The 25,838-nt window shown below is 40.0% G+C and overlaps 1 protein-coding gene across 7 annotated transcripts in view; it reads right to left on the reverse strand.

Moving 5' to 3' along the window:
* The window catches only part of FER (FER tyrosine kinase), a 427,785-nt gene that overhangs the window by 382,671 nt on the left and 19,276 nt on the right, over positions 1-25,838 (reverse strand). For 4 of the 7 annotated variants that reach the window (XM_062212302.1, XM_062212306.1, XM_062212299.1 and 1 more), the window contains one exon: positions 23,018-23,166. The exons of the other annotated variants lie outside the window; for them this stretch is intronic. The gene's annotated coding sequence lies outside the window, so the exon portion shown is untranslated. The remainder of the gene's footprint in view (positions 1-23,017; positions 23,167-25,838) is intronic. 7 annotated transcript variants of the gene reach the window in all.

A 25,838-nucleotide genomic window follows, 5' to 3' on the forward strand; every position in this document is an offset into this window, starting at 1 on the left:
TAGAGCCACTTTGGAAGACAGCTTGACAGTTTCTCACAAAATTAAGCATATTCTTTTTGGGGATTTTTGGTTTTGTTTTACATTGGTTTGGTTTTTTAAGATTTATTTGAAAGGCAGAGTTAGAGAGAGAGGGAGGGAGAGTCACACAGATCTTTCATCTGCTGGTTCACACCCCAGATGGCTACAACAGCCAGAACTGGGCCAGTCCAAAGCCAGCAGCCAAGATCCTCTTCCAGGTCTCACACATGGGTGCAGGGGCTCAAGGATATCTGCTACCTTCTGCTGCTTTCCCAGGCATATTATCAGGAAGATGGATCAGAAGTGGAGCAGGCAGGTTTCAAACCAGTACCGATATGGGATAGCGCATCACAAGTGGAGGCTTTACCCACTACACCAAAACGCCAGCCCCTAAAACTAAGCACATTCTTAAATAAAACATCATTGGAACCATCAATGATGATGGAAAAGAGCAAGTGTGCCCAACTATCTGACATTCTAGAGAAGGTTATATTATAAAGACAGTAAAAGATTAATAGTAGAGCACAGTGGATGTTAGAGTAGTGAAACTACTCTGTATAGTTCTATAAATATGGATACATGTCCTTAGATATTTGCCCAAACCCATAAAAAAAAAAAAATCCAACTAGCAAATGGGCAAAATACATGAGTATTTTATAGGAAAAAGTATAAGTTTTAATGCACAGATAAATACACTAAAAGATGCTCAACGTCATCAGTCATATGTGAAATGCAAAAAAAAAAAACTACAATGAGATATCACCACACATCAGAATGGCTGAATAAAATACAATGACAACACCAAATGCCAGAGAGTGAGGAAGCAGAAAAACTATATCACTTCCTTGTTGCTAGTAGAAATATAAAATGGTACAGCCACTTTGGTTTCTTATAAACCAAACGTTCAACTGCCATATAATCTAGCGAATACATTCTCATTCTCAGACACTGATGCCACAGAAATGAAAACATATGTTTCATTCAACTTCCATATGACCCAGTTAAATACACTGTCAGACACTGACACCACAAAATGAAAACACATGGTTACATAAAAACCTGTAAACATACATTCATGGAACTTTATGTGTAATAGCCAAAAATTGTGATCAGCCCAGATGCCTTTCAACAGAGGAACAATTATCCATATCACTGAATATTACTCACAACGACAAAGAACAAACTTAGTACAGACAACAGCTTGGATAAATCTCCAGGAAATTCTATTGAATAGAAAAAAGGCTAATCCCAAAGGTTACATGTAACAATTATGCAATGTTCTTAGAACAACTTTTTAGAAAAAGGACAGATTAATGGTTGTTGGGGTTTAGAACTACCAGGGCAGAAGGTGGGGTGGGGAGGTGAGTGTGATCATGAAAGGGACTTTTATGGAAAATATGTATTATGAAAACTACGCATGGATTTCAAAATCTTTCTGCACCTAACTAAAACTACTGTTAACTCCTTTTTTTTTTCCATGAACTTTCGAAGTAGCTTCATACAGAGAATTCCTGTAGTGTTGGAACTCTTCAGTCCTTTGATGGTTGTTTAATAAGTATACCCAAATGAGTTTAAGCAAAACTGGCAACGTATGGACTATATTATATTATAGTTTTGCAAAATGTTACCATTGGGAGAAAATGAGCAAAATGAACAAGGAAGTTCTCTGTATTTCTTATGACTTCACCCTAGTCTCCAATTATCTCATAAATTTCAATTAAACTTAATAAAGGAATAACAAGACCTCAAACTCTAGCTCAAATGAAGTACAATAATATGAAGAAGTGTTCACAATTCAGCTATATGAGCCATATTCTTCCAGATACAATACACTGGAAGAAGAAACTAAACTGCAAGGAAAATATACTATCATGCTGTAGCCAAAAATTACAAAGGGGGAATTAAACGTTGATTTGTAATGTAAATTCCAGTTGGGCAGGGAATTTACTCTGTTCTGCTCCCCTCTTCATCTCCAGTGCTTATTACAACAGTGCCTTGCCTACAGCAGACAATAAAAATCTGCTAAATGAATTAGGTGGTTGAGGCTACACAGCATCACACATACAGCTTAGGGCCCTGCAACCCCTACTTTGCTCCCTTCATTCCTTAGGATGCTGGAGATTAACTTTATTGTTGCTTGTGATTCTAGGTATTATTTTACAACTTACAGGATAAAATTCAAATTCCTCTGTGTGGAATAAAAGCTGGCAGCAGACAACTCCCACTCCTCCCTAAGAGCAACACATCTAACTGCTTTCAGTTCCCAAAATGTCTCCTGAGCACTCACACCTCCCTGCCTGTCTTTGCACATGCTACTTTTCCTCTCATCAGCCTGGTGAATCACCAGCAACTAAACTGTAAAGCTGTATTCTCTGCACAGTCCTCCTTACAGCCACCATCACCCAGGCCAACTTAGGAGCTCCCTTTCCCCAGGCAGGGACAATCTATGTATCTGTGATTATTATAACACATTAAACCATGAGTTAACTGGAAATAAAAGGATCAGAGATTTTTCATTTTTCTACCATGCTCCTTAGGTTACTACCCTGAATATGGTAGGTGTACAATTTACTGTATGCTACTACAAGAGAAAACCTATTTTCAAACAGGCTGTAATATGGAATTTTAAAACAATAATGTCTATAATTTGATAAGTCTGGCAAAAAGAATATTATACAAAAGTGCATGTATGTTAGTGGCAAAGATAGCGTTTATTTGAAAGTATCTTCTTAAAAGTTGAAACTAATAAAAATTTACTAAACTACTATTTAGATTTATGTAAATTTTCTTATTTAATGTTATTCAATTTGGTATTTATGACCAAGTGAGTGCTGATATTCATATGTTGAGTTTTCAATTTGCCATAGTGATTAAAACTCTAAAAGAACCACTAAAAATTACTGTTCTTTAAAATTAAAAGTTTAAATAAAATAAATCTATATATACATATTTCTTAAACAGAAATGGAAATTATTAAATAGGAAAGTGTAAAACAGGTAACTAGCTTCTTTGGCAGGATGACAGAATTCCCGTGGCATTTCAAGTGAATAGCAGAGTAATATGCAAGTACAAGTAAATGGTCTAAAACATCTCCTGTTTTTCAACTTCTGGCTCCACAACTGGCAACTTTTACATTCTTCAAGAACAGAAATGGAAATACTGCTTTTGTACAGCAGAAAGTAACTTTAATCTGTATTGAATATTCTTTTTTCTTTTTTTTTTTTTTTGACAGGCAGAGTGGATAGTGAGAGAGAGAGAGACAGAGAGAAAGGTTTTTCTTTTTGCCATTGGTTCACCCTCCAATGGCCTCTGCGGACGGCGCACTGTACTGATCCGAAGCCAGGAGCCAGGTGCTTCTCCTGGTCTCCCATGCGGGTGCAGGGCCCAAGCACTTGGGCCATCCTCCACTGCCTTCCCGGGCCACAGCAGAGAGCTGGCTTGGAAGAGGGGCAACCGGGATAGAATCCGGCGCCCTGACCGGGACTCGAACCCGGTGTGTGCCGGCGCTGCAAGGCAGAGGATTAGCCTGTTAAGCCACGGCACCGGCTGAATATTCTCTTCAAGTAGCATCATTTATTTTAACACAGATGATGTCTTCTGGTCAAAAATATGTTTAGTTTTTTCATTTATTTTAACATTGATAAAGAGATTCAAGTATGCCATTTAAGATATGCTAATTTAGAAAATTCAGCAAATGAGTAAATAAAAGCTATATAATACAAACAGGAAATCCTACATTCTTCCTCCAAAGAATACTCTCAGGAGCTAAAAGGAAGTTCAATAGAGCTTGAATTTATATTCCTTAACTAATAAAACCTAACAAAATCAAGTTATGTTCATTATCAGAATGTTTGCATGGTGAAAAAGACTATCATTAACCATTAAAGTACAAAATGAATTATCTGAAAATATTTCTTACCTTTTACATGCTTCAACACTGACAGATCAGAAACAACAGTAACTATTTGAACAAAATAGTAAGCTGCCTGCAGCAAGGCACAAAGGATCGAAAAGCCACCAAGTCTACAAGTAGTAACCACAGTTAAACCAAAAACCGACTTGACATGAGCAGCAAGTGAGGCTCTGCAGAAATACGTAAGCAGGCAGGCAGGAACAGTCACTGAAGTTTAAACTAGGAAAACACTTCACTTATTACCAATCAATACATGCTGACCTGGTCCACATTATGGATATGGTATTTAAAAACTCCCCCTCTTGGGGCTAGCATTGTGGCACAACAGGTTAAGCTGCCACCTGCAACACTTGGCATCCCATATGGAAGCACTGGCTCAAGTTCTGGGTGCTCTGTTTCCAGTCCAGCTTTGTGCTAATGTTCCTGGGAAAGCAGAGGTTGATGACACAAGTACTTGAGTCCCTGCCACACATGTGGGAGACCAGGATGGTTCCTGGCTTCAACCTGGCCCAGGGCTGGCTATTGTAACCACCATCTGAAGAATAAAACAGTGGATGGAAGACAAACATCTTTCTGTTCTTCCTTTCTCTGTCTCTCCCCATCATCCTCCACCTCTCAAATATGTACATATTCAAAAAGAAACTCATTGTACATTTTCTTTGAGATTGTTGCATCTAGCTCAGTTTCTTGACTTTTAATTAATTATTTATTTATTTGAAAGGCACAGACACATACAGAGCTGCTGATTAATTCCCCAAATGTCACTAACGTCTGGGGCAAGGCCAAGCCTACCCAGGTCTCCCACATGGGTGGCAGGGACGGAACCAAGAACTTGGGGTATCACCTGCTGCCTCTCAGGGTGCATATCAGTAGGAAGCCAGAATTGGAAGCAGAACTGAGACTTGAACCCAGGCACTCCACTATGGGATGCAGACATCACAAGCAGTGTCTTAACAATCATGCCAAACATCTGTTTCTCAGTTTAGGGTGCAAGTTAAATGAAAGTGAAACAGCACTGGACTGGCTGCCCTATTGGAACAACATGATGAAGAAAACATGAAAAAAAGATCTTAAAAGGCTGTAAACAAAGTAAATAAATCTTTTCTTTTAAAAAAGATTTTCTAGTAGCTACATTTAAAAAAATTTTTAAATCAGTAAAATTAATTGTAATAATACATTTTTTTGTTTTAGTTTTTGTTTTTTAATTTGACAGGCAGAGTTAGACAGTGAGAGAGAGAGAGAAAGTTCTTCCTTCCGTTGGTTCAACCCCCAATGGCTGCCATGGCCGGCGCACTGCGCCGATCCGAAGCCAGGAGCAGGCGCCTCCTCTCGGTCTCCCATGTGGGTGCAAGGCCCAAGCACTTGGCCATCCTCCACTGCCCTCCCGGGCCACAGCAGAGAGCTGGACTGGAAGAGGAGCAACCAGGACAAGAACCCGGAACCCATATGGGATGCCAGCGCTGCAGGTGGAGGATTAACCAAGTGAGCCACAGAGCCAGCCCCTGTAATAATACATTTTATCTAATCCCGTATATCCAAAATATTAATATCTTAACAAATAATACTAAACATTCTTAGTTATTTTTCACCTTTTTAAATGAGGAATTCAAACTCTGGTATATGTCTTTGATACATACAGCGCCAGTCAATGCAGGCTAGCCGTGTTTCAAATGTTCCATGACCACAGGTGACTCGTGGCTACCACATTAGCCCAAGTGTCAATGGCCTCACCTTTTCACTGTCATCCCCTTGCAGAAGGTCTTGGATGGGAGGAAGCTAGGAATTTGGGGCAACGGGACAGAGTCTTTCCCAGCTACTGCTGCCTCCCTTCCCTCTCCTGAAGGAAGCTGCGGGGATGTCCAGATTCATACGTGCATGAGCATCGAAGAGTAAGGAGGAGGATGATGACAGGGGCCAGCACTGTGGCAGAGTGGGTAAAGTCGCGGCCTGTGGTGCTGGCATTCCATAAGGGTCCCAGCTGCTTCGCTTCTGGTCCACCTCTCTGCTATGGCCTAGGAAAGCAGTGGAGGATGGCCCAAGTCCTTGGGTCCCTGCAACCCGTGTTGGGGGACCTGGAGGAAGCTCCTGGCTTCTGGCTTCAGATCAGCTCAGCTCTGGCCACTGCAGCCATTTGGGAAGCGAGCCAGTAGATGGAAGACCTCTCTCTCTTTCTCTTTCTCTCTATCTACCTCCACCTCTCTGTAACTCCGCCTCTCAAATAAATAAATAAATCTTAAAAAAAAAAAAAAAAAAAAAAAAAGTCTGTAAATTGGGGCCAGAACTGAGGTGTAGAAGGTAAAGCTGCTGCTTGCAGTGCCAGCATCCCATATGGCTGCTTTGTTTCCAATCCAGCGCTCTTCTGTGGCCTGGGAAAGCAGTGGAAGATGGCCCTAGTCCTCAGGCCCCTGCACCCTCATGGAAAACCTGGAAGAAACTTCTGGCTCCTGGCTTTGGATCTGCCTAACTTCAGCTGTTGCAGCCATTTGAGAAGTGAACCAGCGGATGGAGGACTTCTCTCTTTCTGCCTCTGCCTCTCTGTAATTCTGCCTTTCAAATAAATAAATATTCATTTTAAAAAAGTGTAAAAAACTGAAGAACGTGTTCGCTTTGAAACTAACTATTATAAAATTTTAAATATATATTCACAGTACCTAACATCTAAAGTTATTTTATGGGAGTGATGTCAACAACACTGCCAAACAAAATTGCCTGTCACTCCTCTCCCTCACAAAGAGGGAACACAACAGAAAACAAACAACTATATCCCCAGTGGAGTGATGGGGAAGTATGCTGGAGGCCGGCAGGGAAGTGAGTGGTGAGATTCCTGTGGTACGTGAAAACCCAGGGTGGCACCACAGAGATGACAGCGAGGCACTCAGCCTCTCCCACACTGTCTTCCTAGTGGACTGGCACAGAGCTCTCAGTCAGACTTCTCCTTACAGGGAAAAGGTCAGCTGAAGACCCACAGTGGCCCCCACTGCCGCTCCAGAAACCACCAGAGATTCCTGCAGCCCTCACAGGCTCTGAACACAGTGTACAGAGTTACCCAGAGCTCACACACTGCACTACCACAGAGAAGGAGCCCACACTGCATTCTGCCCCTCCACCACCACCACCAGCACCCCCGTAACATAAGCTGCTACAGCTAGGCACCATCTTGAAACTGGACCCATTACTAGAGTGCACCCCTACTGGGCTAGTACCACAGCAAATGTCCATTCTTGAGACACTGCAGTCACTCCACCATACACACAGGTGGCTGCGCACCAAGACCCTGGCTGCTCAGAACCTAGGTCCAGTAGAAAGAAAGAACAAGGCACCAGCTGCAATACTCACTTAACACCCTCCACCCAGGAAACAGGCAAATTTGCACAGAAGGGAAGCCAACACACAGCCACAGTGCACCTGTGTTCAGCCCAAGAGCTAGGAGATGGTGATCCCTCTCCCTGGACAGCTGACCACATAGCTAACCAGTCAGCAGGGCTCCCACACTCCTGAACCCAGCTTGAATGCCAGGCATCCCAGTGGTAGCCCTATCTTCCTGGTGAGCCTGTCACAGCAGGTCAGTCCACACCACTTGCAGGTGCCTGTGCCCAGCATGCCAACCAGCCACAGGATTCCACCACAGTCACAAACACCCAGAGCCCAGGCCACGGACTAAACTGCAGAAATTGCTGGTGAGAATTACAGCTGAGGAAACTGCACAGAGACCACACATGGGGCCACCCAGAAACGAAGCTAACACATCATTTCCAACTAGCAGCCAACCACAGGAAGAAGCCTCACTCTACACCCACACCAAAAGAAAACTCCACAAAGTTGGGAAAGGTTTCAGCTGCAGCATATACAGAGCCATCAATGTAGACACAAGAAAAATGAAATGCAAGGAAACATGACACCCCTGAGAGCAATACAATAAATCTCCAGCAATAGACCCAAAAGAAAAAGAAATTTACAAAACGCATCAAAGGAATTCAAAATAATGATTGAGAAAGTTCAATGAGATATAAGAGAACACAATAAACAAGTCCATGAAATAAGGTGAAAACACAAATCATAATCTGAAAGAGAAATGGAATAGCTAGAGACTATAAAAAAAGAACCAAACAGAAACTTTGCAGCTGCAGAATTAAATGAGTAAAATAAAAAATACAACTTGGAACTACAACAACAGAGATGATGAACAACAAGAAACTCTTTCTGAACTTGAAAACAGGTCTTTTTAGTTAACCAAGTCAGACAGCAGCAAGAAAAAAGAATGAGGAGCCCGTATCCATATGGGCACCAGTTTCTGTCTCTGCTGCTCCACTTCTGATCCAGTTCCCTGCTAATGCACCTGGGAAGCCAGCGGAAAATGGCCAAAGTCATTGGGCCCCTATACCCACAAAGGAGACCCAGAGGAAGCTCCTGGCTCCTGGCTGTGGACTGGCCCAGCTCTGACTATGGGAGCCTTTTGGGGAGTGAACCAGTGGATGGAAAATCTCTCGGTGTCTGTCTGTCTGTCAGTCTCTCTCTCTCTCTCTTTCTGGCTTTCAAATAAATAAGTAAATCTTTAAAAAAAAAAAAAGAAAAAAGAATGAAAATGCATGAAGAAAGCCCACAGGATTTATGGGAACAAATATTTTCATTATTGGCATTACAGAATGAAAAGCAATAGAGAAACGCACAAAATACATATATAACTAAACATTAAGTAAAAAGTTTGCAAGTTTGGGAAGAAATATGGACATTCAGATTCATGAAAGTTTAAGAAACTCAAAACATACTCAACCCAAAGAGGTCCTTTCCAAGTTTCATGATAATTAAGCTGTCAAAAGTAAAAGACAGAAAGAACTCTAAAAGCAGCAAGAGAAAAATGTCAAGTCACATATAGTAAATCTTCTCTAGCCTAAAGCATATTAACAATTATAAATATGTATACCTAACAATAGAACATTCAAATATAAAAAGAAAATTAATTGCAATGTCAACTGTAAAACACTGATGGAGGAAATTGAAGAGGTCACCAAAAAATGGGAAAGCTTCCCATGTTCATATGTTTCAAGAATTAATAGTATTAAAGTATCCATACTCTCCAAAAAAAATCTATGGATTTAATGCAACTCCAATCACAAAAATAGGAAAAAATAAATAAAACTCTAAAATTCATGTGAACTACAAATCACCTGACTAGCTAAACCAATCCTGAACCAAAACAACAAAGCTAAAGGCATCTGACTTCAAAACATACTACAACACCTCAGGAACCTAAACAGCATGGAACTTGGCATGAAAGCAGATATACAGACCAATAGAACAGAATAGAGAACCTAGGGAAAAAAATCCCCATGATTATCACCCATTAGTGTTTGATAAGGGCATCAAGAACGAACATTGGAAAAAGGACTATCTCTTAAATAACTGGTGCCAGGTAAACTGGATATCTGTATGGAGAAGAATGAAAACTAGACTGCTATCTCTCACCATATATAAAAATCAACTCAAAATAGATAAATAATATAAATCTTAATATAAGATCTGAAACTAGGAAATTAGTATAAAATACAGGGTAAAAGTTCTACAACATTGGTGGTCTGAGCAAAGACTTTTTTGAATATGACCCCAATACTCAGGCAACAAAAGAAAAAAAATGACAACAGGACTGTATCAAAAAAAAATCTTCCGCAGTGCAAAGGAAACAATCAACAGCATAAAGAGACAATCTAAATAGGAGAAAAGGTTTTTGAGCTATTCTTCTGACAAGGAATTAATATACAAAATACACCCATATAAGAAACAACTCAAAAGCAAAAGAAAAAAGGATTTTTTTTTATTTTACTATTTTTTTTTTTTTTTGACAGACAGAGTGGACAGTGAGAGAGAGAGAGAGAAAGGTCTTCCTTTGCTGTCGGTTCACCCTCCAACGGCCGCCGCGGCTGGCACGCTGCGACCGGCGCACCACTCTGATCCGAAAGCAGGAGCCAGGTGCTTCTCCTGGTCTCCCATGGGGTGCAAGGCCCAAGCACTTGGGCCATCCTCCACTGCACTCCCGGGCCACAGCAGAGAGCTGGCCTGGAAGAGGGGCAACTGAGACAGAATCCGGCGCCCCGACCAGGACTAGAACCCAGTGTGCCGGCACCGCAAGGTGGAGGATTAGCCTATTGAGCTGTGGCGCCGGCCAGGATGTTTTAAAAATGATTAAATTACCTGAACAGACATTTCTCCAAAGGAGATAAACAAACGGCCAATGAGTTTATGAAAAATGCTCATCACAAATCATAAGAGAAATACAAATTAAAACTACAATTAGATATCTACTCACAAATGGCTAACTATTAAAAAAAGGCAAAGTTGGTGAGTCTGTGGAGCAAGAGGAACACTCATACATTGTGAGTGGGCTATGAAAAACAGTGTGGAGTTTCCGTAAAAAAAAAAAAAAAAAAACACAGAACTATAGTTACCATTAATCCAGAAATTCCATACTGAGTATATATCAAAGGAAAGGAAATCAGATATCTGTATACCCATGTTTACTGCAGTACTGTTTACAATAGCCAAGATTTGGAACCAACCTAGTTGTCTATGGATAAATGAATGAATAAGGAAAAAACTGTATATACACACAGTGGAATATTAGCCACAGAGAGATGAAATCTTGTCATTTGTGGCATCATGGATGGAACTAGAGGACATTATGTTAAGTGAAGTAAGTCAGAAACAGAAAGACAAATACTGCATGTTCTCAATTATGTGCTATGCTAAAAAATGTTCATCTTGCAGTAGTAGAGAACAGAACAGTAGTTACCAGAGGCTGGAAGGGAGACGGGAGAAGAAATAGATAGTTAACAGGTACAGAGGTATAACTGGAGAGGGGGAGTAACTTCTAATGTTTTATAGTTCAATAGGGTAAATATCATTGACAATACTAAATTGTAAATTTCAAAATAGCTAGTAAGGAGGACATTGAATGCTCCCACACAAAGAAATGATAAATGTGTGAGAAAATAGATATTACCAATTACTCTGATCTGATTACACACCGTATACACGCATTGAAATGCCATATGGTACCCCTAAAAATGTTACAATTATTGTCAGTTAAATTTCTTAATATTTAAAAAATTACTTAAGGGGAGAAGAATTTTTAACAGAATGTTTTCATTAAAGTCTTGATTTAAATCAACAAGTATTTATGGAATAACCATATGAGAGATAACTGTTAGGAATACAAAGATCAATAAAATATGGACTATTGTCCTCAAACAATTTACAGTATAGTAAGACAGGTTCACAAGTAATAGTTAAACAATTAAACATTCAAAATTCATTCACAAACATGTATTGAACACACATTTTCTAGGCATATTTCATAGTACTAGGAACACCAAGATAATTAAAATTACAGTCCCTAATCTCAGCAAGCCCCCAACGTACTAGAGGTGACAAACGTGGCAGCAAATACATGCCACATAATTCAGCAAGTGCACAAACACACACTGGTTATAAACTCAGTGGAGACACAGAGGAAAATCACAACATTCCTGGATGCCACAAAGGAAGGCTTTACAAATATAAAAACAGGAGGAACAAAGTGTTACCTCAGAGGACACAGAGAGAGGAAGGAGCACACCTACGTACAAGGTTCAGAAAGATTTCATTAAGAAAAGAACACCTCTAGTATGCTGAGGCACACTTACAAAAGGAGTGCATGTGTGTGTCTGCTCATCTGTGAAGATGTATGTCTCTTTGGAGATGGACCTGGTAATAAATGGTCCTGCATTTTAATTCAGTTAAATGTAAACCACATTTTAATTAATCTTGAAGTTCAGCTTTCTCATCTTTAAAATGGAAATAATATTACCTCCTTTGCAAGCTTGTCAGGAAAGTGAGAAAAGATCAAGTATTTATCATGTCAGGGGTCAGAGAGAATTATTAAAAAGTAATCAAACTCGGCCAGCGCCGCGGCTCAGTAGGCTAATCCTCCGCCTTGCAGCGCTGGCACACCAGGTTCTAGTCCCAGTCGGGGCGCCAGATTCTGTCCCGGTTGCCCCTCTTCAAGGCCAGCTCTCTGCTATGGCCCGAGAGTGCAGTGGAGGATGGCCCAAGTCTTTGGGCCCTGCACCCGCATGGGAGACCAGGAGAAGCACCTGGCTCCCGGCTTCGGATCAGCGCGGTACGCGCCAGCCACGGCGGCCATTGGAGGGTGAACCAACGGTAAAGGAAGACCTGTCTCTCTCTCTCTCTCTCACAGTCCACTCTGCCTGTCAAAAATTTAAAAAAAAAAAAAAAGTAATCAAAGTCACAAAAGCATGAGTAACAGCACAAAGAGAGACACTCAGGAGCAAGTGTTGGAGGAGGGTTCGGTTCATTTCCAGGTAAAAGTTTGAACAGGAGAAAGAATACGGAGACTGGAAAACAGGGAGAATGTCTGTAAAAGCATTGCTAATTTGACAGAAAACAAGATAAGCAGAAGTTAAGGCGATTAAGCACATGCACAAGGCATGAGATCTGATATGCCCAAATTCCTAAAAATGTGACCTTTATTCTTTGAATATGATCAAGTATTATTAAGGAATTCAGTTGTCATATTAAAACAAAATGTCAGGGTGGCACTGTGGCGTACCAGGCAAAGGCATCCAATATGAGCACCGGTTCAAGTCCCAGTTGCTCCACTTCTAATCCAGCTCCCTGCTAATGCACCTGGGAAAGCAGCAGAAGATGGCCCAAGTACTTGGACCCTGCACCCACATGGGAAACCCCAAAGAAGCCCTGGGATCCTGGCTTCAGATAGGCCCAGCCCCAGCAGTTTCAGCCATTTGGGTAATGAACCAGTGGATGGAAGACCTTTCTCTCTGTCTCTCCCTCTCTGTAACCCTACCCTCAAATAAAATACATAAACTCTTTTTAAAAAAAAAAAGTTAGGTAACATCAGAAGATGTAGATTGTTGTAAAATAACAAATTCTATCAAGAAAAAAAAAAAAGCAACATTGTGGGGACAAGTCAAACCATTTGGAAATTTCTATTGTAGTTTAGAATCACTCATTAACAGCACACACTAATAGAAGGTTTCGTGAGTCATGAGGAACTAAGCCACAGCCAGTCCCCACCCCTGACAAAAGACAGCTTCTCAGGGACCTCAGATCACACTAACCTTGTGCCACTGCTCAGAAGATGGAGGAAAGTCAGTTCCATTCTTGGCTTTTTGGGTAATTCATCCTTTTCCCAAAGGAAAGACCTGACCCCACTCCCATGCCATCCTTTCTCTTCAGTTATCTCTTCACAACTCTGTTTTCCTCCCAAATTATTCTTTCTCAAATTTTTGCATTAGTTCCTGTAACATGCTATTCAATTTGTAAATAAACTTTCCATCTCTCCCTTCCAACTCTTTACCCTATCTCAAAAATAGTGCTCTTAGGTGGACACTACATCTGCTCTCCATTCCACCACCTGTATCCATGGGACTGGGGAAAGCAGAGTGGGTAACATTACTCTGATTTCTTAGTGAGATTTACAAATCACTGTTCTTCCAGTCCTACCCAAAAATGTCTTCTCCTCTGAAATTTATGCCATTCAGTTTTACCAAGTCCTCCCCTACCTTGATGTTATTTATTCCAAATATGCCTCTCAATCTTCCATTTGCCCCCAAATCTTACTTGCTAGTCTAATGCTTGTCTTCATGGAGATTTTAACCTTCACTGTAACTCCATTTCAACTACCTATTATTATTATCCATAGCCTGAATCCAAAACTGTTTACTCTCTGCAATGTAATTTGTAACATTCTAGTTTTAGGCCACAACTTGCTCTCTTCCATCTCACTGACATGCAAACTTTTTAATTATTTATTTATTTGACAGGTAGAGTTATAGACAGTGAGAGAGAGAGACAGAAAGAAAGGTCTTCCTTCCTTTGGTTCACCCCCGAAATGGCCGCTATGGCCAGAACTGCGCTGATCCGAAGCCAGGAGCAAGGTGCTTCCTCCTGGTCTCCCATGCAGGTGGGTGTTTCCTCCTGGTCTCCCAGCGGGTGCAGGGGCCCAAACACTTGGGCCATCCTCCACTGCCTTCCCCGGCCACAGCAGAGAGCTGGACTGGAAGAGGAGCAGATGGGACTAGAACCCAGCGCCTATATGGGACACCAGCACCACAGGCGGAGGATTTACCAACTGAGCCACAGTGCTGACCCCGCAAACTTCTACTACACCTGTTCTTTGACCTCAGAGAGATCTCCAGTCATCCACCAATCAAACTATTTGCTCTAAAATTTACCAGATCCACCCCCACACCACCACCAGACTTGCTCTCTTCCTGGGTGAGCATGTCACTTACTATCCAAAACTAGCATATTTTCACAGTGAGATATGTGTTATTCTTTATTATGCCAGGACAACAGATACAAATTTGGACTAGCCAAGGCAAACTGGGCACAAAACCTTCCCTATTACTTTCTGCGCACAAACTGAATTGATTGACCTTCTGTCTTTCTAATGCACTTGTCTTAACAACTCTGATTCAATCCTTATTCATACTCCTTTTTCTTAGCTCTTACTAGTATTTCAAGACTGCTCAGGTTTTCTCCTACAGGCAGCCTTCTCTGCCAGCACTCTGTTAACAAAGAGCTCAGTAATGACCTCACCTTTTCTATGATTATATCTTAGTGTTTCCCAAACAACATCAGTCATGCACTGGTACACCCACAGGTGTACTCAACAAATCTAACATAAAGCTTTACTCTTATTTCTTATCTGTTTCAAACATCATATGAAAAATGTTCATTTTATATTTCAATATAGATTAAACAAGCCAGAAAGAAACAGACCTAAATTAAAAGATAGTCATAATCACTTCTTGGCCTTTTGCTTAAGATCAAATGTTGGGGCCGGCACGGTAGCGCAGCAGGTTAAAGCCCTGGCCTGAAGCGCCGCCATCCCATACGGGCACCAGTTTTAGTGCTGGCTGCTCCTCTTCCAATCTAGCTCTCTGCCATGCCCTGGGATAGCAGTAGAAGACGGCCCAAGTCCTTGGGCCCCTGCATCCACTTGGGAGACCCGGAAGAAGCTCCTGGCTCCTGGCTTCAGATCGGCACAGCTCTGGCTGTTGCGGCCATCTAGGGAGTGAACCAGCAGATGAAGACCTCTCTCTGTAACTCTGTCTTTCAAATAAATAAAATAAATCTTCAAAAAAAAAAAAAAAGATAAAATGTAGTGTCTGTTCTTATCAGGATTTTTGGTGCAAAGAATAGGAGGAACACTGACCTGATATTGCAGTACCTCCAGAAATGGTGTACCCCCAAGGGGAATAAATGGTTGTAAAAAACTAAAAAAAAACAAGATAGTAATAATAACACTAATAAAAACTAGCATTGTTTTCCTTAGCCTGAGCTTTTAAAATTTTATCATCTCAAGCATTCAATTACTCTTTTTTTCCCATTATTCTCTGATAGTGATTCTGTCCTCTAATATAAAACTATATCAAACATTTTGGAAGTATATGGAACATAAACACAAATCAAACAATAAGTAGAAAAAACTTCAGAATATGTGTATCAACATAACACATATAAAACTGTATACAAAAATGTGTTTTGAATATACATGTGTTTTTGAATGCACGTCTTAACAGTCCACATTCATACACATGAAGTTTTTAACTTTACCTACCTCTGATGATTAAGACTTGATATTAATGGGGAAAACATCATTTTCTACTTTGTGTATCTCTATTTTCTATTTTGAAACAAATAGCTATTTGTTAAATATTTTTAAAATTGAGGTAAAATTCACATCAAGGCAAATAACCCATTTAAAATATAATTCAGTGGCATCAAGTATATTCTCAGCACTGTGCAACCAGTTCCAAACATTTTCATCACCACGAAGAGAACTCCTGTACACATAAGCATTCACTGCCGTCGCCCTTTGCCCTGGCGCCTGAGAAGGACCAATCTGCTCTCTGTCTCCATGTATTGCCTATTCTAAAGGGCTCATACATTGAGAAATAGGATCACACACTATGTGACCCCTTCTGTCTGGCTTCATAAGCCTAACATAATGTTTGCAAGGTACTTCCATGCTGTGAGATTTTATCAGCACTAGATTCCTTTGTGTGGCATAATAATATTCCACTGTATGAACAGTCTACATTTTCTCTACTCATTCACCCAATGATATACATTTATGCTATTTCTTCTTACCTCAAAAAAAAAAAAAAGGTAAGTAGATAATCTGAATATTTTACAAAATAGCTATTTTTGACAAAATGCTTTAAAATATTCCAGAAAAAATAACAATTGCTGAAGCCAGTGAGTAATGTGTACTAGGGGACCCATTATATTTTTGCTGTGTTTTAAGTTTGATAATTGCACTAAAGAATGTTAAAAAGAAACTCTGGGTAACATTATATTCTCATTATTCTGGAAACAAAATCAATTTCCGATTAAGTGTTTAACACTAAAAAATTCTTTCTCCTTCAAACATATTTATTTTTACTTAGAAAATGTCAGATATTTATATGATGATAGTTATCTTTCTGAAAAAATTCCCAATTGTATCCCCATAAAACGATTATCTTTGGAGGCCAGCATCCTGATGGAGTGAGTTAAGCCATGGCTAGCAGCACTGACACCCCATATGAGTGCTGGTTCAAGACTGGGCTGTTCCACTTCCAATCCAACTCCCTGCTAATGTGCCTGGGAAAGCAGTGGATGACAGCCCAAGTCCTTAGGCCACTGCCCCATGTAGGAAACCCAGAAGCAGCTCCTGGCTCCTGGCTTTGGATCAATTCAGCTCTGGCCACTGTGGCCATTTGGGGAGTAAAGCAGCATATGGAAAACATCTCTCTCTCTGTCTCTCTCTCTCTCTCTGTCTCTCTCTGTCTCTCTGTCTCTGTGTCTCTTCCTCTTTCTCTGTAATGCTTTCAAGTAAAATAAATAAATCTTTAAAAGGAAAAAAATATATTATCTTTACCCCTCTCATACACCACTTTTCCCTTCCACTGGAACAATTTTCTCTCCATTCACAGACTCCTCAACCAATTCTAGCTCTCAACTTCAGCAATGAATCCATCAACCCTGGGTCCAATCATTACTCTAGTTGCCCACCTGTTAAGTGAAATGGACACTATAAGCAACAATGAACTGATCAGCTCCTGTCCTGACTTTAGATGTACAATGGAATACTTTATCCTTTTTAGTATTTGTTGTTGTTGTTGTTGTTCTAGTACTATTGGTTGAACTCAGTAATTAACACACAATTATTCTTAGGTGTTTAAATTTTAACTGAAAAGTGATCCCTGTTAAATCTAAGAGTGGAAAAAGAGAGGGAGGAGATGAACAATTTGGAACATGCTCAATCGGACTGGCCGCAAATGGTGGAGTTAGAAATGTGCCAGGGGATTCCAACACAATCCCATCAAGATGGCATGTACCAATGCCATCGCACTAGTCCAAGTGATCAATTTCAGCTCACAATTGATAGCTCTGATAGGTCTAAGAGTCAAAGGGATCACACAAACAAGACAAGTATCTGCTAATACTAACTGATAGAATCAAAAAGGGAGAGAAAGATCCAACATGGGAAGTGGGATACACAGCAGACTCATAGGATGGCAGATGTCCTAAACAACACTCTGGCCTCAGAATCAGCCCTCAAGGCATTCAGATCTGGCGGAAGAGCCCATGAGAGTATAGCAGGCATGGAAAGCCAAGATATCATGGAAAAAAAAAAAAAGACCTAAATGAATGATCTCTGTGAGTGAGATCCCAGTGGAAAGAACGGGGCCATCAAAGAAGGAGGTACCCTTCTCCGAAGGGAGGAGAGAACTTCCACTTTGACTATGACCCTATCGGAATAAGATCAAAGTCAGCGAACTCTAAAGGCTTCCATAGCTCTGGCAACTCATGACTAGAGCCTAGGGAGATTACTGACGCCATGAACAGGAGTGTCAAATTGTTAAATCAGCAACAGGAGTCACTGTGTACTTACACCCCATGTGGGATCTGTCCCTAATGTGTCGTCTAAAGCGAAGTGATGCTATAACTAGTACTGAAACAGTATTTTTATACTTTGCGTTTCTGTGTGGGCACAAACTGATGAGGTCTTTACTAATTATATACTGAAGTGATCTTCTGTATATAAAGAGAATTGGAAATGAAAAAAAAACAACCTGGTGTTAAAATGGAAATGGCATAGAAAATTAATTAATTTGAAAAAAAAATTATGTAGGATCTCTGTCTTTAATGTGCTGTACATTGCTATTTAATGCTATAATTAGTAATCCAATGGTAGTTTTTTCACTTTATGTTGCTATATGGGCAAAAGGTTGAAATCTTTACCTAATATATACTAAACTGATCTTCTGTATACAAAGAGAATTGAAAATGAATCTTTACATGAATGGAAGGGGAAAGGGAGCAGGAAAGGGGAGGGTTGCGGGCGGGAGGGAAGTTATGGGAGGGGGGAAGCCATTGTAACCCATAAGCTATACTTTGGAAATTTATATTCATTAAATAAAAGTTTAAAAAAAAAAAAGAAATCATCATCTTTGGAATCAATATCTTAGTATGAGTTTTCATTCATTCATCTATTCATTCAATAAGCACGTATTAAATGTCTACAATACAACAAGCACTGAGAGCCCGAGTATACAGAAATAAAAAGCACCAATCCCAGCCTCAGAAAGATAAACAGAGAAGAAGCAGTTCTGATGAGAAGGAACCTTTGTATAAAATGTGGTAGAAGTAAGTCAGCCTGCCTGGAACTTTACGTCCCCACGCCATCTGAAGTTGTGCCTTCCTCACTGAAACTTTTCCCTTTCTTATCACCCAAAATATGATTCTCCCTCTTTGAAAATATTGCTCAAAAGTTATCTTCTCCCAAAAAAAAAAATACTAGTTCCCAAGTATCACATAATTCTTAAAAAAAAAAAAAAAAAAAAAAAAAACTATGAAACTCAAAAACAAGAAAGGAAGAAAAAAAATTCACTGAGTGACAGTTCTACAGGAGACCAGTGCCAAGGTTCTTAAATCTCTTCTCTTCATGCCTACCTCTTGCCATTCTATTAACTTACTGCTACATCATTTGCATTTTAATGTTTCCCACTTGAAACTGCATTTTTCAAAGACAAAGGCTTAGACTGCTACTGTTTTATAATGTCCACAGTGACAAGATATATATTTCTAGATACAACAAACTTGCTAGAAAGTGGGAATGGGCCACAGAGGAAGGAACTCCTGCAGACTCCTCTCATTTTAATTTGAATTTCACTTGACTAGTGCCAGTGGATCAAGTACAACATAAATCTCCTAGTCTTCTTATCTTTAACTTAATGCATCCAAATGTAAAACCTTCAGCCAATGTACACTTGAAGTTAGAATGATATTTTCAAAGGAAAAAAAGGCCTAGAAGTGACAATTTTATCTCCAGCAACCTCAGAGAATTGGAGGAAAAAAGTAAATTGCAAAAAAGCTTTGGATGAATAATGTTCTAAGAAACCAGGCAATTCCCAAAACAGACATGAAGTATATACAAATTATATCTCTTAAAAGAAATACAGAGCATGGAAAGAAAAAAAAGTACAAAAAACAGTAGGGGACTGAGACTAAAGGAGAATAAAAAGGCCTAAGAACCAAATGCAATGAATACAACTTGACTGAAGACAGGGCCAAAAACAAAATTTTAGGGATAACCAAGGAAATCTATTATATTAAATATTGCTATGGTTCGAATATCCTCATATGTGTCCCCCCAAAATTCATATGCTGGTGATGGAATTAAGAAGTGAAAGCTTGGGGCTGGCACTGTGGTGTAGCTGATAATACTAGTATCCCATATGAGTGCCAGTTCAAGTCCCAGCTGCTCTACTTCCCAACCAGCTCCCTGCTGATGTGCCTGGGAAAGCAAAGGAGGATGGCTCAAGTCCTTGGGCCTCTGCACCCATGTGGGAGACACAGAGGAATCTCCTGGCTCCTGACTTCAGTCTGGCCCAGCCCTGGCCGTTTGGGCTACTTGGGGAGTGAACCAGAAGATGGAAGATTTCTCTGTCTCACCCTCTCTCTGTAACTCTGCCTTTAAAAAAAAAAAAAAGATATGAAAGCCCTGGGAAGGTGATTAGTGCCTTGGATGGGATTAATGCTCTTATAAAATGGCCTTCAGTGAGCATCCTCTCCCCTTTCAGCCCTCTGGCTTGTGAGGCCACCCAGGTGGCACCATCTCTGAGGAATGGGAGTCCACCACACATGAAAAATACCAGGACCTTGATCCTGGACTTCCCAGCCTCCAGAATTATGAGAAATAAATCCTAGTTGTCTATAAATTACCCAGTCTTGACAGTATTTTTATAGTAACACCAGTGGACTAAATAAACCCTCTTTAATTAATATTAATTTTCTTAATGTGACATTAGTATTATGATTATTCAAGGAATTATCCACACTCTACAATCTAGATGCTAAAAAATTTAGATGATCATGCTGTCTTTAATACAGCTTCAAACAGGTTTAAAAATCTACTAATATGTTGGGATCGGTGCTGTGGCGTAGTAGGTAAAGCCACCGCCTGCAATGCCGGCATCCCATGTGGGTGCCAGTTCAGGTCCCGGCTGCTCCACTTCCAATCCAGCTCTCTGCTATGGTCTAGGAAAGCAGTGGAAGATGGCCCAGGTTCTTGGGCCCCTGCACCCACATGGGAGATCCAGAAGAAGCTCCGGGCTTCGAATCGGCACAGCCCCGGCTGTTGCAGCCAACTGGGGAGTGACTCAGTTGATGGAAGACCTCTCTCCCTCTCTCCCTGTCTCTGCCTCTCCTTTCTCTTTGTAACTCTGACTTTCAAATAAATAAATAAATCTTTTTTTTTAAAAATCTACTAACATGTAAAGAAAGAAAAAGTATGCCAAAATGTAAACAGAGTGAATCCAGGTAAGCTGCAGTAGGGTGTTCGTTGTCCTGTATTCTCAGATTTTCTGCAATAGCAAACACTGTGACAATGAAATGTTGAATGGGTAGGAAGAGAGAAGCAGCAGGAGGCCAGCTTGCCTGAAGCATGAGGAGCAGAAGCAGCATTAGTGTCAACAACCATGAAAACAGCTGCATGATGGTGGGCAGGTCAAGAGCCTCTCTGAGGTCCCAGCTGAAAGAGAGGAAGTGGATGATTGCCAACGTTCTTTCCAGCCATACAATCCCATTATTTTACCATTATTTCTCAGCTCTAAAACTCAAAGGATAGCTGAATGTAAAGTGGAGATGCTCATAGGACAGTAAGGGTAAAATAAGAGATTGAAAACAGTTAGCTAAATGCCCGCCACCTAGGGAACAAACCATAAATAGTAATACCCCTCTCTTTCAAGAAAATATCTTAAAATTTTTCACAGAAAAAAACAAAAGAAAGATAGGACTATTAATTATTTTAGGAGAAAGAAGTGACATGGGGTAACAATTACTTTAAAATCTACTCAATTTAACTTTGTACCTAAAATATCGATCCTAAGATGCTAAATGTTAATATGCTCTGAGGCAGCCACAAAACTACGGACGATGATAAATGTGCCTCCTAGGAGTTTGGACAGACTCCATACTTTCAAGTGAGCTTTGTATGACACACACCTAACGACAGGATGCTCAAAAATCTCCAAAATAAAATAACAATGAAATTACATAGCAGAACGCAGGGTACAGTTTGGGCAGATTTCAAGCTGGCTGAAAACATTAAAAGAATGATCTTTTAAAAGAGAGGAAGGGAGGAGGTCAATGTTGTGGCATAGCAGGTAAAGCCCTGGCCTGCAGTGCCAGAATTCCATATGGGCGCCAGTTCAAGTCCTGGCTGCTCCTCTTCCTGTCCAGCTCTCTGCTATGGGCCTGGGAAAGCAGTAGAAGATGGCCCAAGTCCTTGGGCACCTATACCTGTGTGAGAGATCTGGAAGATACTCCTGGCTCCTGGCTTCGGATCGGCATAGCTCCAGCCATTGCGGCCGGCCATCTGGGGAGTGAACCAACAGATGGAAGACCTCCCTCTCTCTCTCTCTCTCTCCCTCTGCCTTTGCCTCTCTATAACTCTGCCTTTCAAATAAATAAATAAATGTTTTTTTAAAAAATGAAAGAGAGGAAAGGAGAGGACACTTAGCACTCAGTATAAAAGTACAGACCAATTATTTTCACTTCCAGAAAGATTTTAGTCATGAAATTAAACTCATAATTAATTAAACATCATACAGGGGCACTGAAGGGTTTGGCAAGAAATTTACATTTTACTCTAAATGATATAATTTTAGCTGCTGTGTGAGGAATGAAGTGGCTAGGTTGGAAGTAAAAGCCAGCTTTTAGGAGCTGAAGTACTAGTGGTAGCCTTAAGACGGTACTGGTACCAAGGGAGAGAAGGATGGATTTGAGATGCATTTTTTTTTTTAAATCAGAATTGGCAGAAACTATAGATTGTTCAGATGTGGAAAGACAGACAGAACATACTCAAAGATGACTTTAAGATATTTGTTTTTTAAGCAACTGGTTGGGTGCTAGTACCACGTACAGAAATCTTTTAGAAAGCTATCTTTCCCTATAGCTAAAGGATAGGTTGTTTTATCAAAAAATTTAAGTATAATGTTAGAAATAACATTAGTCCTAGAAATAAAGCATCTGGATATCTGTAATGTATATTAGCTAACACTTTACACTTTTCCCTGAAATTTAACTTCATGTGACTTTAGTTAATTTAATTAAACTTTCATCTCATATAACTTCGGAGTCTTTCTGGAAATGGAGAAATACAACTATCAAGAACAAATTTTGAAGGAAAAAAAAAGATAATTGGTTCCAAGCATTTCAAAATACAGGTCTGGTAGGCACACAGGTTGAAGAAAAACATAAGCCGGGATTCTGCTCACAGTAAGTTCGTTGAAAAAATAATAATTACATCACAAATGAGATTATATTCACTAGGATAAATTAGAGGCAAAAATAAATAAATAAATAAGTTAACACAAACATAAAATGATAGTAGCCTAACCAGAATAGGAGAATAATCTAACAAAAAAAAAAACCACAAGTGAAAACTGTCTCAGTTTTAAAGACTAAGGAAAAAATGCTTTCAGTAATTTACTAAGAAGAATAAAGCAATCCTACCTTACTACTATTCATTGCTGGTCATGTCTTAGCTAAAGTAGCAGGTCCATGTCGAGGTATGATTACTCATTAGGGATGAAGAAAACACTTGAAAAAACGTAGAGTGAAGGCTCATGGGAATGATCACAGGTCTAGCCAAAAAATATGAGCTGCAAGAAAGAAATTCAAGGAGTCAGAACTGTTCACTACAAATAAAAGTGTAAAAATGCACATATGGAATGTACTAGGCTATTACTAGAAATCAATTGTGACAGTTTATCTGAATTAAATTAAATTTAATTTAATTAAAAGGAATCAAATTAAAAGGAAGCTTATACTGACCAAACTTGGCTACCCACTGCTCACTCTCTCCCTTTTCTTCTGCCCCTCTCCCAATGTTAATACATTTTACCTTTTTCTAGGTTGAAGAGATAATTCATGTTTTTCTGTTATGAAAGCATACAACTAACTTCAAGTTGGAAGTGCATCAGAGGAAGCAAGGAACCACACTTGTTAAAATAATTAAGTTTGTGGCCGGCGCCGTGGCTCAACAGGCTAATCCTCCGCCTTGCGGCGCCGGCACACCGGGTTCTAGTCCCGGTCGGGGCACCGATCCTGTCCCGGTTGCCCCTCTTCCAGGCCAGCTCTCTGCTGTGGCTAGGGAATGCAGTGGAGGATGGCCCAAGTCCTTGGGTCCTGCACCCCATGGGAGACCAGGAGAAGCACCTGGCTCCTGCCATCGGAACAGCGCGGTGCGCCGGCCGCAGCGCACTACCGCGGCGGCCATTGGAGGGTGAACCAACGGCAAAAGGAAGACCTTTCTCTCTGTCTCTCTCTCTCACTGTCCACTCTGCCTGTCCAAAAAAAAAAAAAAAAAAAAAATTAAGTTTGTAAAGAAAATTTTTACAGAGGCTGGGGTAAGTCCAAGAAGAACTCTCCAAGGAAGCACATACTTTCTCTGTCTTTCATGCTTTATTTAGTTTGCCAAAGTATGTTTCTTGAATGGGCTACCCTCTCCTCAGTCCTAGAAACAGGGGTCACAGCTCTCTTGTTTATTACTGGTGTCACAACTTCTTTTTCTTTTTTATTTTTTTTTCTCTCTCGTGGCCTATTTTTAATCCTGATTTTCTGATTTGTAATCAGCTCTCCTCTTCTTCCAAGCTCTTTTTTTTGCCTATTCTGTTTCCTGACATTTCCCCTACTTCCTCCACTATCAGATAAATCAGAGGATATTCATAAATGATACCAACAAGATTACCCCTCTCTTTTCTAGTCAGGAAACTGACCAAACACAGTGTGGCACGTACACTCTCAAGGTTTTCTACTCTTCTAATCTTTTGCCCACTTTCACAGTGTTTCTTCTTCGCCTCCAGACAAGAATTTTATTTCCTTCTGGATTTGGCAAGCCTCCCAATGCTAGAATTGCTTGGAAAGCTGATCAACATATAATTCAAGTGTTAGTGCAACCCTGAAGTAATCTGTAACATAACTGAGGATAGGTATTTTTATCTCAAAACAGTCAGCATCCTGCACAATAGCTGGGACAGAGTACCAACAAGTGATTGCTGAATGAATGAAATCACATAGCAAATTATGGCTTTCTCTAATTCATACACTTTTTGGTAAAGGCTTTGGCAAGAGTTGTTAGAGTAGCCGAAAAATTCATGGCCTACAACAATACTCAGATACAAAAATTTGAGGCATGAGTTCTCTTAATTATGCTTTCATTACAGTATCTTCAATTAAGTCTCCAATGTGTAATACAGTAAACATCTTTGATCATAAAAAAAAATTTCTAAGGACAAAATACTGTGACTGTGTAGCTAAGTGTACATAATGTACATGTCTAATTTCATTCCAAAGACAGACTCAATGACTTGTGGATCATTCATTTGATTTTCTACTTTTTCAGACTCTATTTTCTTTTTTTTTTTTTTTTTATCGTTCCAAGATACTTTATTAAGATCAAAGGTTTTCCATTACATTTACTTATAAATCCTCACTACTCAAAAAGGAAATAAATAATAAAAATCTGTATCTTCAGGAAGACTTTAACAACATGTTTTGTAATTCTGAGAAGTTTACATACTTGTCAATTGTGAGTTATTACACTTTTGACACATTTCAATCATTCCACACTCTCAGGAGATTCCAAGAAAGAACTCCCATATTGCTTAGTCAAGTCATGGTTAAAAAAAATCATAAAGTTCAATTTCCACTTTTTATTTGTTTTTCACCAATTCTAATTTGTCAAGTCACGGGAGCACAAAATTTCCTTCTTGGTTCTCAGTTTTCATTACATGGCTTACGAAAGCCAGCACCCCTGTTTTTCTCAAATAGTGGCTGCCACTCTGCCTTGGGAGCTTGCTGCTGGGGCAGAGGGCACACTGCTGATCTCCATGTCAGAGAAGAGAGCCATGGGAAGGAAGTACCGGTTCTGGGGCCTCTGCTTTGGTTATCAGCAGGCCTTTCAGACTCTATTTTCCATCAGCAAAGATAGTTCAGATATTTGGAATTCTATATTCTGGTACCTCATCGTAATTGTTGTAATATGGAAATTACCATTTTTCAAAGACCTAAGTACGAGAGAGACAACCATCCAACCAGAATGCCATGCTCAACATTGGGCAGTGTCAACAGTGTCACTCAGGAAAGCTGGTGAAAGCACCCATGTATTATGCCTTAATCTCCAACTCATCTTTCCTATAATTTTTTTTCAGTAAAGTCACACTTTTTCCTGATATCAAAATAGTGTGAGATAAAAATAAGAATGTCTTTGGTGATGTGTCTATTTTTCTTTGTTCAAATTACTATAAATCTATGAAAAAAAATTATATCCTTT

Source organism: Lepus europaeus, chromosome 15 (genome assembly GCF_033115175.1).
Source record: "Lepus europaeus isolate LE1 chromosome 15, mLepTim1.pri, whole genome shotgun sequence".
NCBI classification, from domain to species: domain Eukaryota; kingdom Metazoa; phylum Chordata; class Mammalia; order Lagomorpha; family Leporidae; genus Lepus; species Lepus europaeus.